General features: G+C 49.0%; 1 protein-coding gene across 1 annotated transcript in view; it reads right to left on the bottom strand.

Moving 5' to 3' along the window:
• The window catches only part of LOC136640525 (uncharacterized), a 117019-nt gene that overhangs the window by 91069 nt on the left and 10592 nt on the right, over window positions 1-15358 (bottom strand). The gene's annotated exons all lie outside the window — the stretch shown is intronic.

The raw sequence follows: 15358 nt of genomic DNA, 5'->3' as shown, positions 1-15358 counted from the left end.
AATAGAGAAATGGGACATAGAGAAATGTCCACACCTTAGCATATTTTCTGAGAAGGAAATGCCTGCAGGTTCAGTGGCACTGACTCCCGGGATGCGCATGTTGAAACGGATCACAGCATGATCACTGTTCCCCAATGGCTCAGTAACATTGACACTCAGTAATGTTGACACCTGTGACACTCACTCTACTTTCCAGACTTAAGGCCAAATCCTATCCAATTTTCCATCACTGATGTAGCCATGCTAATGGAGTGCCTGCTGCATTCTACAGTGAGGGAGCTGTCATGGAGGCCTCCTCAAGGTTTGGGAATTGTTGTTCACTTATGTGAGGGCTGCATTGCGGCTGCATGGGCACTGGAAAGTTGGATAGGATCTTTGTTGAGGGGCCCCTAGAGGGGCCCCAGGCAGCCATTAAAAGCATTGCTTAGGACTGTAGCCCCCTCAGTAATCCATTCATAGTTACCTGCTGTGCAGGAATCAAAAATTACAACTGCCTGGCTTGTTGCAACCTGACTCAGCCTGGGATTGGAGCAGCTTTTCTATCCCTTGTAGGTAATGACTGCAATCCTAACCACACTTTCCTGAGATTAAGCCCCATTGAACAAAATAGGACTTACTTCTAAGTAGACATGGTTAGAATTGTGCCCAGTGTTATTTCGGAAAAGGCACAAGAGGGCTTTCCCTCAGGGGATATGTGACCAAAATTATGGTTACAGTGGTGAGGTGTCCCCAATCAGCCAGCACACACTGATCCAAAGCTACTGTTGTATTCTGCAGTGTTGTGTGTAAAATTTTGGTTGCAGTGGTGAGGTTTCTAATGTCAGCCAGCACACACTGATACAAAGCTACTGCTGTGTTCAGCTGTGTTGTGTGTAATAGAATTACCTGCTGATTCCTCTTCTTCCTGGTGCTCCTGGAAAAATGCAGACTCTCCTTCCTCCAGCTGGGTAACAAAGGCAGGTTTGGGAAACTCCTCTGAGAAAGAAACAAGAGAATGAGTTCCTTCTGCATACAAAATATTCAGCCTTTCCAAAACGACTGCCCCCACCTCCAAAATGGCAGAATGGGACAGGACAAAAGGTGACCTCACTGTACTCTTGCACAGCTGCATGGTCAGTTCTGAAAGGGTCAGTCTGGTTTATGTAAGTACAGGCTCACTGCTCATGAGTGCTGGAATGATGAACCAGTTGGGAATCCAGTTGTGAACCCAACCACGCTTCTCTCATCAACCTCACAGCACATAATAATAATAATAATAATAATAATAATAATAATAATAATAATAATAATAATAATAATAATAATAATAATAATAATACAGGTATTTATATACCGCCTTTCTTGGTCTTTGTTCAAGACTTTATTCAAGGTGGTTTACATAGGCAGGCTATTTAAATCCCCGTTGGGATTTTTACAATTGAAAGAAGGTTCTATCTTTCAAGAACTACAACATTTCAGATGTTTCTTTCTGATCTGGTTTCACATTCTGGCCTCCAGTTTCCTCCCACACTCAGAGCAGATGGAATAACTTGGCTCAACTGGCGACCTTCGGATGTTATCTTCAGGCAAATGGAGGCTCAGCCCTCTCGACCAGACCTCCTGCCCTGGAAGGAAAGTGTCAACCTGAAGGATAGCTGTCCCCATCCTCTTCTGGCAATTCCCTCTCTGCAAAGAGACTGGGCATTTAAGCAAGCAGAGAAATCAGGTGGCCTTCTCCTGCCTTTTCATCTCCTCAGCAGGACTCTCAGCAAGACTAGAGCACCAGATTCTCAGTCCAGAACAGCCATAGCTCAGTGATTGAGTACTTGTTTTGCACACAGAAGACCCAGAAACCATCCCTGGCATCAACTCAAGAGAGGGCTGGGAGACATCTCTGCTTGAACCCCTTGACAACTGCTGTCAATCAGTGTAGGCAGTACTGAGCCAGATGGGTGTGACTCAGAAGGCAGATTCCCTCTGTACCAGAGCAACACCAACTGTGGCCTGTTTGGCTCTGATGCCCAAACAGGGCTTGTAAAGTGGCATGTTCCAAAAGACTTTCTTTGTGCCAAGACAGACCAAGTCCAAGATGGCATCAGCCACAAGCCCTGGAGGTGATCTGGAAAACATATGTGGGAGTCGGGATAAATAATCTTCAATCCTGTCCCCCTTCACTTTAGACCTGAAACCTCCTATAGAGTGAACCAGAGGAGACCCACATCATGCTCCCAGCACAACAGGCCAGTGTTTCTCTGGAGACATCAGGCACAGGTCATGGATACACAGCCCCTTCAGTCAGCCTGAGAAATCCCACATTCCCCTGGTGATAGGACCAATGGGCAGGTCACCCAAAATCCCCCCAGCAGCAGTGCCTAGTCCTCGACAAACCACCAATTCATGGGGAAAGAAGCTGAACAATACAGAAGAAGGACTGGAGGAGGCGTGACCAGCACTGTCAGGTACAAGTGGTGCATTTTGCAGGTTCAGAGAGCATCAGTCAGGTCATGCTCAGCTCTATAACAGCAAGGAATATCAGGCATGTTCAGAACACAAGTTCCAAAACTACATGCCCCATTTTATGGAGCAATTCTAACAGTGGGAAACAAGAATAGCAGCTCATGTCTTTGGTTCCTACACACCAAGAATTAAGGACACCCTTACCCAGAGAGGACACCATCTCATAATTCTCCAGCATGACATCCCTGTACAGAGCCTTTTGGCCTGGATCCAGCAGAGCCCACTCCTCCTCTGTGAAGTGCACAGCCACCTCCACGAAGGACACCGAACCCTGGAAGGAAAAAATAAAACAGTTCTGTTCCCAGAGAGAACGTCCCACCCTTTTGATAGAACATTTCTCTGCTCTTTTGCATACAGCCTGAAAGAGAAATTAAGTTGGGATCAACTGGTATTTTCCTGCAGTATATTTAGCAAATCAGAACAGTTCTTTGCACGTAATTTTCTACTCTCTTTTCTAACGGAACTGGCGCCATCCATGTATGACACACGTGGCCCTGAGGAAAAATGCCACATCGCTTCAGTGACCACATCTATGGTATTCAGTGGCAACATCAATGGTATTAGACTGGGAGGCAGGGCAACTTGCCAGTAATTGAAAAGTGGTCCAGGAGATATTCACAGACCGCCTCACTGTTTCACCACATACACAACACCGCAATCCTTCTGTCCCAGTGGGGGCCAGACAGGGATGCCCAGATGTGGCCTTTCTTGGAGCGACTGCTGCCCACTTTGATGGTGCAAAGAAGCAAAGATCGTGCATTGCTGCTTACAGAGAAGCATGAAACGCATTACATTACTGTGCTGCATGTAACAGGAATAGCCGACTTCAGTACACCAGGCCAGATTTGTACATGCACACGCTCAGCCTGTCCTGAGTGAGCAACCTGCATCGTGCCGCTGTACTAGGTTCCTTTTTGACCCTCCACTTCTGGCCCTTTGCCTCCCTGGAATCTGCTCCCCTTAGCCACTGCCCACTTGGCACTATTTCATCACAACACGGGACCCAGAACATGATTTAACCTTCCTTTCAATAGTGGGTATTCCTAAAGATCTCTTTCTGTACCATTCCTTGAATTCCTCAATTATATTGAGCCCAAAGGAAGGATGCAGGTGGTTGAAGACAGACCCCAACTTGCAGAGAGGGCAGTAGCCACAGTGGCATCCTCACAGCCCTGGCAATCCCAGACAGGGATGCACAGTTGAGGCACCTCGGCTTGCAGAGCGGGCAGCAGCCAGCAGCCACACTGGCATCCTTGCAGCCTGAGAAATCCCTCTGTTCCAGCATGCACCAGACAGGGATGCCCAAGTGTGGCCTTCTTTGGAGGGACTGCTGCCCACTTTGATGGTGCAAAGAAGCTGCATTGTTGCTTACACAGAAGCACAGAACTCCTTACATTACTGTTCTGCATGTAACAGGAATAGCCGACTCCAGCATAGGAGGCCAGAGTTTGGACATGCACACGCTCAGCCTGTCCTGAGTGAGCAACCTCCATCGTGCTGCTGGCTGTGCCCCTTTTTGAGCCCCCACTCAGCCATATTACCACCCCAGGACCTCCTCCCTTGAATCACTGCACAGTCAGCATTGCACTGCTTTCATGACCTCTTCCTGTGGGCAGAGTTTGTTCTTAACACATGGCCTGCCATTCCAGGTTTTGTAGTTGGCTGCTTGCTCTGTCTGTGACAGACCAGGAGAGAGATCTTGGGCTGGTGGTGGACAGGAGGACGAGAGTGTTGACCCAATGTGCGGTGGCAGTGAAGAAGGCCAATCCTATGCTTGGGATCATTAGAAAAGGTATTGAGAACAAAACAGCTAATATTATAATGCCGTTGTACAAATCTATGGTAAGGCCACACCTGGAGTTTTGCGTCCAGTTCTGGTCGCCACATCTCAAAAAGGACATAGTGGAAATGGAAAAGGTGCAAAAGAGTGCGACTAAGATGATTACTGGGCTGGGGCACTTTCCTTATGAGGAAAGGCTATGGCATTTCAGCCTCTTCAGCCTAGAAAAGAGATGCCTGAGGGGGGACATGATTGAGACATACAAAATTATGCATGGGAAGGATAAAGTGGATAGAGAAATGCTCTTTACACTCTCACATAGCACCAGAACCAGGGGACATCCACTAAAATTGAGTGTTGGGAGAGTTAGAACAGACAAAAGAAAATATTTCTTTACTCAGCTCGTGGTTGGTCTGTGGAACTCCTTGCCGCAGGATGTGGTGACGGCATCTGGCCTGGATGCCTTTAAAAAGGGTCTGGACAAGTTTCTGGCGGAAAAATCCATTATGGGTTACAAGCCATGATGTGTATGTGCAACACATCCTGATTTTAGAAATGGGCTATGTCAGATGCAAGGGAGAGCACCAGGATGAGGTCTCTTGTTATCTGGTGTGCTCCCTGGGGCATTTGGTGGGCTGCTGTGAGATATAGGAAGCTGGACTAGGTGGGCCTATGGCCTGATCCAGTGGGGCTGTTCTTATGTTCTCTGCTCAGCTGTTCACAACTGAAGGTCTGTCTGGAAAAGGAGGGCAGCCAAAATTCTCTGAGCTGCTCTTGCCCTGAGCCATAATCTGTTGGGTTCGGCCACGTCACAACCTTAGCCTGCTTCAGCCACCTTCTCTTGCTCACACTCACACACAAGCAAAAGTCCATCTGCATTCATTCAAACCCCCAATTACTGTGCTGCATGTAACAGGAATAGCTGACTCCAGTATAGCAGGCCAGAGTTTGTACATGCACACGCTCAGCCTGTCCTGTGTCAGCAACCTCCATCGTGCTGCTGGCTGTGCCCCTTTTTGACCCCTCCAGCCATAGTGCCTCCCCAGGACCTCCTCCCCTCAGTCACTGCCCACTGAGCACTGCGCTGTTCTTCCTGTGGGCAGAGTTTGTTCTTAACACATGGCCAGCCATTCCAGGTTTTGTAGCTGTCTGCTTGCTCTGCTCAGCTGCTCTCACTGAAGGTGTGTCTGGAAAAGGAGGGCAGCCAATGTTCTCTGAGCTGCTCTTGTCCTGAGCCATAATCTGTTGTGTTTGGCCACGTCACAACCTCTGCCTATCTTCAGCCACCTTCTCTTGCTCACACTCACACACAAGCAAACGTCCATCTGGCATTCATTCAAACCCCCAAATCTAAAACCAACCATGATGAAGTGAATGGCAAGCAGTAGCAGCTGTGCCATGGTGTCAAACTGGCAGAGGGGGCAGAGGCTCCCTGGCGGGACTTGCAGGACACTTAAAACTGTTTGGAAGGACAGTGCAGTGTGTGAAGGACTCCTGAAGAGCTGGGGAGAAAAGGCTCCAGGCTGCTCCTCACTCCAGCCACCATGATTGAGGGCCCCCCCCCAATGCAGTAGAAAAGGGAGAGTGCTGCTTAGAGACACAGATTCTGAACTCAAAGGAACATCTGACAACATGTGAGGGCATCCCAATAAAAGGAGACAAATTACAGGATTTTACTCATCAGCCAACTCTCCAACCGTTGGAGTCTTCTGGAGTTCACATGCACTCTTCTGAGTGGTCAAATACACTATTTTACAGCACCAGACAAAAAGGCTTCCTTCAAGGCCTGGAAGACAGGACAAGGTGTTCCTTGCACATTGCTGTGGGGATCCCCCCTTACCTGAGCAGGCTGCAGAGGTGCTGATTCTGCTCCATGCGAAAGAGGAGACGGTCTGCAACATGGCCCTGATGCCATCCCACTGCCTGTGAGGGAGACAAGCCTGATGGGAAGTCATTGAACCTTCGTGCCCTCTTCCTTCTGCAACTTTACACTATTTCCCCAACCCAGAAATGCCTGTGTTGGGTGAGACACTCACATCCAGGGCAGGAGGTCTGGTCTAGAGGGTAGAGCCTCCATTTGCCTGAAGATAACATCCACAAGGTTGCCAGTTCGAGGCCACTGGCACCGTGCGACCTTGAAGCAGCTGACAAGCTGAAGCTGAGCTATTCCATCTGCTCTGAGCATCCATCTGGATGGAGGCCAGAATGTGAAACCAGATCAGAGTGAAACATCTGGACTTTTGTGGTTCTGAAAGAAAGAACCTTCTTTCATTTGTAAAAAATCCCTACGGGGATTTAAATAAGCCTGCCTATGTAAACCGCCTTGAATAAAGTCTTGAATAAAGACCAAGAAAGGCGGTATATAAATACCTGTATTATTATTATTATTATTATTATTATTATTATTATTATTATTATTATCCACTTGCTTCACATTCTTCCTTCTGCCACCTGGTTCCTGCTTCTTCCCCTCCTTGCCTGTCTAGTCACCTCCATCCTCTCCTTTCAGTCCTTGCTCCTTTAAAGAGTCTCAGGTCCACTGTGACCCACATTTCCTGCTGCAATGTCTGCCTCCATTCAGTCCTCCTGCAGCTGGTCTTTCACAAAGCGCAGTCACTAGGAGTGACCTTGAGCAGCACACAAGACAGGTGCTGTATCCATTCCAGGTGATGTCCTGGAACTCAGGCAATTAGACCTGATTTGGGGCAGGGGAAACCCTGACTGGCTGATGCAACAGAGCAGGAGGAACTCAGATGTAATGCGGGTGTCTTGGCAGGGCAGTTTCCCAGAACAGTTGTGGGTGGAAGTTCTGTTATCTCTCCAAGGGCCCTGTCTTAATGGCCAATAGTGCTGGAGCTCAGTGCTAGGTGTCATAAACGTACCATAAAGCACATTTAGGGCACCCTTGGAGTAAGTAGTGCCCAACCTGGCAGTGACTAGTGATGATGTCGTCACCAGTTCCTTCCAGTGGCAGAAGACAAATATGGAGAAATGCTGTGTAAGTGGAATGAAACCCCCCCCCCCACCTGTCCCGCTGAGACACACACCTGGAATGATGCAGAAGTTTTGAGGCTGTGTGAGGGCAGGGCAGAGATCTGGGGCTTTGTCTTTCCTGGGTCAGGCCAGGATGCTGGATGGATCCTTTTCGGCTGCAAACTCCAGTGCTCTTAGGAAAGGGTTTTATTCCACCTGCCTCTGTTCATGTGAGGAGCAAAGAAGCTAAAAACAGTCCAAGCAAGAAGGGAGGATCTGAAGGATACACAATTAAAAGACAAGACACTTGAGAAGCCCCCACCCCCTTCCCTTTCAGGGACAGTCCCAGGGCTCCAACATGGTTCTCAGGCGTCCCTCCTGCGCCCGGCTCTTCCTGCCACTCTTCCAGCTCTGACACTGCTTCCCCTTTGGCCTTGTCCCTGTCACACACACCCCAGCACAGAAGCAGAGCCCTCTAAGGCAGCCCCAGAGGGTAGCGTGCAGCAGGGGGGGCAGGAGTGTCACAGTTCCTCTCCAGCCCCCCTTCCCTTTCCTGGCTGGCCTTTCAGCCTGGCTGTCTCTCCCCTCTGGGGCTTCTCTCCCTCCCACCCCAGGAGCCCTGGGACCCACTCACCGCCCCAGAGGGACCCACCAGAGAGGACTGCAGGCCTGGAGGAGGCAGGAGAGGAAGGGGCGGAGCAGGGACTGGCTTCCCATTCACTCCTCCTGTTAACCCTCGCGGTGCCTGTGCAGAGGAAGGACTGCCTGACTGGACCCTCCTCCCCCTCCCGGACGCAGCATCCGATGCGCAGCGAAGGGCGAGACGGGGGTCTCTGCTGGTCCCCCGCCTGGTGCTTGCTGCGGGGCGGGAGAGGGGCGTCTTCGGGGGGCTTCCCGTCTCCCTCTTGCCTGGTCTCTCTGCAGCACTGCAGGGCAGGCCTGGAAGACCCTCTGGGCGCCCCTTCCCCCTGCTGTCCTCCCACCTGGCTCCGGTCCTGATGCCGCATCCCATTCCCTGCATCCAGGCCCTTCCCACTTGTGCACAGCCCCCCTCTGGGGGTCGTCCTGGGATGCCTCCCAGGCAGGTCCTGGTGGCTTCTGGATGCTGCCGCCCACCTGTTCTCCTTCCTGCTCCTACCTGTGGCCTCCACTGACCAGGGCTGGTCCTACTAGGACGCGGCATCAGGCCCTGGAGACACTGCTCTCTCTGCCCCATAGCTCCAGCTGCACAGGGTGGGAAGCTTCTGAAGCCGAGAGGTGGGGGCTTCAAGCCCACCGCCCTGCCACAGGCCCGACTCCCGACCCAAAGCACACCACATGAGTGGTTACTAAACCTTTAGGGCTACCCACCTGGTTGACCTGGGCTCTGGAGTTAAGGTAGTGCTCATCGCCCCCCCCCAAACATAGCCCCTGTGTCACCCCCCCAGCGTGTCACAGTGGCGTCACTAGGGTTCGTGTCACCCGGTGCAGGATGCCAGCGTTTCACCCCCCATGCAGTGGGCGGGGCAACAGCCTTGGTGGTGGGCGTGGTGATGTACCATCATTCCGCCCCCACTGGTTTTTTGGCTGTACCTTTTGAGAGAACAAAGATAGAACACATTCTGCATGAAATTATGCACTGATTGATATATAACATGCTGGTATTATTCCTCCAAACTGTGATTTTAGTGATTTTCGTCACTAGTGGTGTCACCCCCCCCAGGGTGTCAACTTACTAACACCTTATTGCAGCAGTTTTCAAACTTTTAGCACTGGGACCCACTTTTTAGAATGACAATAAATCCAAGACCCACCAGAAGTGATGTCATGGTGGAAGTGACATCATCAGGCAAATTAAAATAAATAAGTATAAATAATTAAAGTAAAACAAATAATTAAATAAACAGAAGCCAGCCCTGTTCCATCAAGTGAATTTCCTCTGTAGCCTGCCTGCAATAACAACTCCCTCCCTCCAAAACCAGTAAGGTTTTCAGCCCTACCCAGTGCCCAGTTCAATTTAAGAACTGTTTAAACCAGATCAATGGCAGGATCCAGCCAGCTTTGCAAGTCTCAAAAAGGTTCACCATATCAGCTGAAGCCTCTGTTTTGATCCTTTGGGGGGGGGGGAGGCTGCCTTCTGGAGCACTTGTTGAGCTCCAGGTGCATAGGATTAGGACCATTCTGGTAGCCTTGCACTCTCCTTCACTTGATCTTCCACACCAGCCAAGGCACATTTGCTTACTTGTGAGTAAATGTGACCATGAGGCTTAGTTTCACTTTCCATAGTGCTCAATACATTTATCTGCTTGGAGGGAGGGACTTCCTTCTCAGGTGTTTTTGGGAGCTGCATTCATTGGATCAGGACCATTCTGGTGTTGTAGCATTCCTTTCATCCTGCCCTTTCCGATGGACTAAGACAAGTTCACCTACTCGCGAGTAATTACGTGATACTGCTCACTTTCCATAGGGATTCATGCATTTTTTGTTCTCCGGTTTTTTGGCCATAACTTTTGAAGGAAAGGAGCTATTTCACTCAGGTCTTTTGCATTGCATTCAACTCGAAATTCCACATCCAACGGTATACAACATGACAGGGTTACTCCTAACCACCGCGATTTTAGTGTGTCACCCCCCCAGTGCGTGTCACCAGCCCTGTGTGCTTCACCCGCACCCCCCTGGCGACGCCACTGGCGTGTCACCTTACTAGCACCTTGTGGATTCTACTCTTTGTCATAGTAACATCTCATTGACTCTTCCAATCATCAGTCTCATTGGTCCATTTGTGTTAAGGAATCTCCTTTTCATTGCAAAGAGCTGTATTTTTGCTCTCTGGTTTCTTTCCGTAACTTTTGACAGAATGGAGATATTTCACTCTGGTTTGTTTAACTATATTCTGCTGCAAATTGCACATCAAATGGTATATAACTTGATGGTATTATCCCTACAAATGGCCTTTTTTATAATTTTGGTCACTAGTGGTGTCACCCTCGAAGGTGACAACCAGGGCAGACTGCCTCCCGCTAGCTTCTCCACTGCCAGGGTGTCTGGGGTTAGCCCTATAAACGGTACATATCGTGAGTTGTATGAGCTTAATATCATGCTATTACAGCTGTAAGGTACACTTACATGGGAGTAAGCCCCACTGAATTCCATGGAACTAGCTTCTGAGTAGACATGCCTTGGATGACATGGTGAGTCTGCTTCTTCTTGCCCCTGGGAGAGTAAGAGATCCAAAGAGGCACTGGTCACTTCAAGTTCTTCACTGGAATCCCCCTCCTTGCCGGCCATTCTGGCTTTCTCTGCTTCTCCAAACACTGACCACACCCATCCAAGCCTCTTTTTGGCATAATAAGGGCTAGAAACTTGCTTTAGTGTTATGAAAGAAAAGAGAAGGAAGCGTCCAGATCCTCAGTCTGCAGAACTCAGAGTCCAGACTCATTCTGTGCCTTTGGGATCAGAGCTCTGTTCATATTGCTTCTTGCCTGGCTGTGTTCCTTCATGCCCACTGCAGCCCGGTCTCAGAGATCTGAACTGGATGTTGAGCACAGAGGGTGCAATTTGGGGGCAGAAGCGAACCGGAGGAGGGGGTGTTGTCCGGTGACTTTCAGGGTAGGCTCCTCCCAGATGATTCCCAGCTTCATCTCCTGCCACTAGAGACATGCATAGGAATAAGGGGCCCCTCGCACACGCATGCACACAACAGTGTGTCAGACATACACACAGACTGCAGTGGCGTACCAAGGGTCAGGTAGGGAGGGGTGGGGGATGGTCAAAGGCATGGCAGTGAAAGGGGCTAGTCAGTAGCACATTTAATGATCGTGTAGCCCAGTGTAGAGCTCAGAATGATGCCCTGGAAGTGATGTCACAACTGGAAGTGATGTCACGCCTGGGCTTTTAAAAAAGTGAAAATTGGGGGAGAACCCGCCCCTCCTCCCCCCAACAGCTTTCCCCCTACTTGCCCTGCCACCTTCTCCCAGACTCCCCCCATATCAACACCTTATTAGTTCCCAGCTGTATCATAACAACATCTAATTGGCTTTCAGAACAGTCTCAATGGTTTCTTTTTAGTTTAAAAAATCCAGTTTTTGTTTCATGATGCAGTTGTGTTTTCATTTTCTGGGTATTTGGCTGTACCTTTTGATAGACGAGAGATGTTTTGACATGGTCTGTTGCATTGCATTCTGCATTAAATTCTGCATGGAATGGTGTATAACATTTTTCAGTGTGTGGTTGGTTCTGTGGAACTCCTTGCCACAGGATGTGGTGATGGCGTCTGGCCTGGACGCCTTTAAAAGGGGATTGGACAAGTTTCTGGAGGAAAAATCCATTACGGGTTACAAGCCATGATGTGCAAGTACAACTTCCTGATTTGGGAAATGGGTTAAGTCAGAATGCCAGATGCAAGGGAGGGCACCAGGATGAGGTCTCTTGTTATCTGGTGTGCTCCCTGGGGCATTTGGTGGGCCGCTGTGAGATACAGGAAGCTGGACTAGATGGGCCTATGGCCTGATCTAGTGGAGCTGTTCTTATGTTCTTATGCCACTGGGGCGAGTCATTCCAGCATCCATTAATGGCAGCCTTTGCTGAAGTGGGGGGAAAGGGCTGCTGAGTGCAGCTTCAAAGAGAGGTGGAATCCAAATGAAATCAATCCTCAGAGAGGCACACGCAAAGTGCCCAGCCTTTATTTATTTATAACAGTGTAACTCAAACTGTGTTTGAGAAACTCAGTGTTTCTCAAACTGTGGGTTGGGACCCACTAGGTGGGTTGTGAGCAAATTTCAGGTGGGTCCCCATTTGTTTCAATATTTTACTTTTAATAGATTTAATGCTACCATGGTATGTGATTGCATTTGGGGAAATGTGACAGACATGTACAAGCTACTGTTTATTCTTTTAACAATGATAGTCAATGGGACTTACTCCTGGGTCAGTGTGGATAGGATTGCAGCCTTGGATTGTTAAAAATTTTCCTGCTTGATGATGTCACTTCTGGTCACGACAGCACTTCTGGTGGATGTTCCTGGGTGGACTGTGGGAGGGCAGCATGTATGTCAGAAGCTAGAGGAGCTGTATCCTGTGCTGGGATACTATCCCCTCCAGACACTCCTGACACTCCTGTCAAGGAGAGGCAGGGTTTTAATCATGGGGGACTTCAATTATACTCATATCTACGGGGTCCATTCCTGCTCTGGTCATGAAAAAGAGACCGGATTTCTTGACATGCTCAATGACTGTGCCTTAGAGCAGCTAATCAGGGAGCCCACCGGAGGACAGGTGACACTGGATTTAATATTGTGCGGTACTCAGGGCCTGGTTAGAGATGTCAATGTTACTGAGCCATTGGGGAACAGTGACCAGGCTGAGATCCATTTCGATACGCACGTCAGGGGAAGAGTACCAGGCAAATCTGTCACAAAAACTCTTGACTTCTGTAGGATGGACTTCCCTCAAATGAGGAGGCTGGTTAGAAGGAGGTTGAAAGGGAAAGTAAAAGGAGTCCATTAACTCCAGTGGATGGAGGCTGCTTAAAACATCTGTCTTCACAGCAGATGACCTCTGGCAGACCTCAAGAAGACCTCCTGAACAAGGAATTAAGGGTGCAATCCTATCCTGCGCTGGAGCAGGCAAGCCGAGAGGTTTCCACTCTATCCAGCATGGGAGAGGGGCCTGAAGCGGCTCAGCCAGAGGTAAGGGGAAACTTTTCCCCTTACGTCCAGGTAAGGCATGCTGGCCCCTATGGGTCTCCTCGAACCTGCTCCACCTTCTGAGGTGGGTCCTGGACAGATTGTCATTCTAAGAAGTGGGTTGTGATGCTAAAAGTTTGAGAACCCCCTTGGGTGTTATTTTTATAGCAGAAGCCATCCATTCCTCTCCTGACATCTTGTTCAGAGTAGCTGAGCGCAGTTGTTACTGATAGAGCGGACTTGAGGGGAATGATTAAAAGAACATAATGAAACACAGAACTCTGATGGAACTATTTATTTATTTATTTATTTATTTATTTATTTATTTATTTAAGAAGGATTTGGGAGGTCATGGCAATCTTTCCAAGCCTGGGATGGGATGGGAGGATGGGTAGACTCCACAACTCCCAGCAGGTGCCTCTATGACAGGATCAACTTTCTGACATCATGAAGCCAAGGTGACCTCCGGCGGTTCGTGGGTGTAAGGTAGTGGAAGTCACCGAGCAAAAGCCAGGCATAAGGCTGGCAGGCAGAAGCCAGTGGGTGCTTGTGGATGACCACAACTCCCACCCCCTCATGCTGCTTTTTGCTATCTTCCTTCCAGGGATGTCAGAGTTTTCCTGCTCAAGAACCCCTGGATTTCCTGCTAGCTGTGCCTGTCCCATCTCCACGGATGATCCTCTGGTTTCCATACTTCCGCTCTGGTCCTTCAGTCTCCTGGAAGGAAGAATAAAATTTGCCAAGCAATGTTGGAGTTATTGTTTTCTGGCTTTTTGATGTACGTTGTGCATTGACCAGCTTCACAAGCAGGACATCTGGCCTCGACCGAAAGATCCAAGCCCTTCTTCATGGTTTACAGAACCTTCTTAGATACTACCTCAAAGGCAGATTGGGACAAATTGCCTAAAACCGCTAGCTCAGGTCTGGCTCCAAGACCAAAAGCTCTATCTGAATATTTGAAGAAGGGGAAGCACAGGAGGCAGTAATGTCTCTTCTCATTCGGGGGAGGGGGGGGGAATCTGTGATGGTGATATGGGAGAGGAATACTTTTAAGGGGTTGCCACCTACAGATCCAAACTCTGACCACTGTTCATTGGAGGAAAACTTCATAGACTTCAGAAAGGGCCAACATTTCATTAAAGAAATTGTCAAATCCAAGAATTGAGGATCCCAACTTATGCAGGTGTTACTTACCAGTAGGCTCTATTGCAGTGCTTCCCAAACTTTTTAGCCTTTGGACCACCTAAAAAAAAGTTTCACTTTGCCAGCCGCCCTAGCCTCTGTGGCTATACGGTGATTGGGCAGCAACAACCGTAGCAGGTTGTTTAACCATTGAGGCACATAGCCTAATCTACGCATGAAATTACCAAAAGCTGGGTTGGGACCCACTGGTGGGTTGTATAGTTTACTGCAGCATACGCTGTTGGGTTCTGAGCTATCTGTGACAGATCAGGAGAGAGATCTTGGGGGGCTGGCGGACAGCTTGATATTTGGTATGCAGGGGCTATGAAGGCCACTTCCATGCTTGAGATAATCTAATAAGGAATGGAGAATAAAATGGCCAGTATTATTATACCATTTATACCATTTCACAAATCAATGGTAAGGTCACACCTGGGGAATTGCATCCAGTTCTGGTCATCACAGCTCAAGGAACACAGTGGGCGCAGAAGAGAGCAAACAAAATGATGAGTGGGCAGGCAGGGGCACCTCCCTTGTGAGACAAGTTTACAATGTTTGGGGGTCTCCAGTTAGAAAGAAGGCGCATGGGGGCAGACATGATGGAGACAGACAAAATTCTTCAGGGGATGGATAAAGGGAAGTTCTTTTCCCCCCCTTGCACAACGCCACAAACAGGGGACAGCCACTAATATTGAGTGTCAAGAGAGTTATAACAGACAGAAGGAAGTGTGTCTCGACCCAGTGCATTATTAATCTGTGGAACCATTGCCACAGGATGTGGTGATATCACCAGAAGGCCTAGATCAGTGCTTCTCAACCAGTGGTACTTATATCACCGTTGGTACTTGGGGTGGTGTCCGGTAGTATGCATTGGACCCACAGACCCCGCAGTGAGACCAGCAATGCGACAGGCAGCAGTAGGAGGCTCCGCTTCGCAGACAGATCCGCAGTGTTGGCTTTTTGTGCTCTCCAAACAGCCCTCCCATCCACCCTGAGCCTCTTATCCGTGCTTGTCATGTTGTGTCTGGCCTCCCACTCTGGAAGTACAGTAACTAGCAATGACATTCCTTGTTGCTTCCAGTGGTACTTCCAATAGGTGGACCATGTGAAGTGATACAATAAGGAACAAATGTTGAGAAATGCTGGCCTTTAAAAGGAGGTTGTGAGATTTATGGAGGAAAAAAGCCATCACAGGTTACAATCCAGGACAGGTATGTACAGTCTGAGATTAGCTGGTTGCATATCATGAGGGCCGATAGGAACT

Source organism: Tiliqua scincoides, chromosome 2 (assembly GCF_035046505.1).
Source record: "Tiliqua scincoides isolate rTilSci1 chromosome 2, rTilSci1.hap2, whole genome shotgun sequence".
NCBI classification, from domain to species: Eukaryota; Metazoa; Chordata; class Lepidosauria; order Squamata; family Scincidae; genus Tiliqua; species Tiliqua scincoides.
This window is presented reverse-complemented; position numbering and strand designations above follow the sequence as displayed.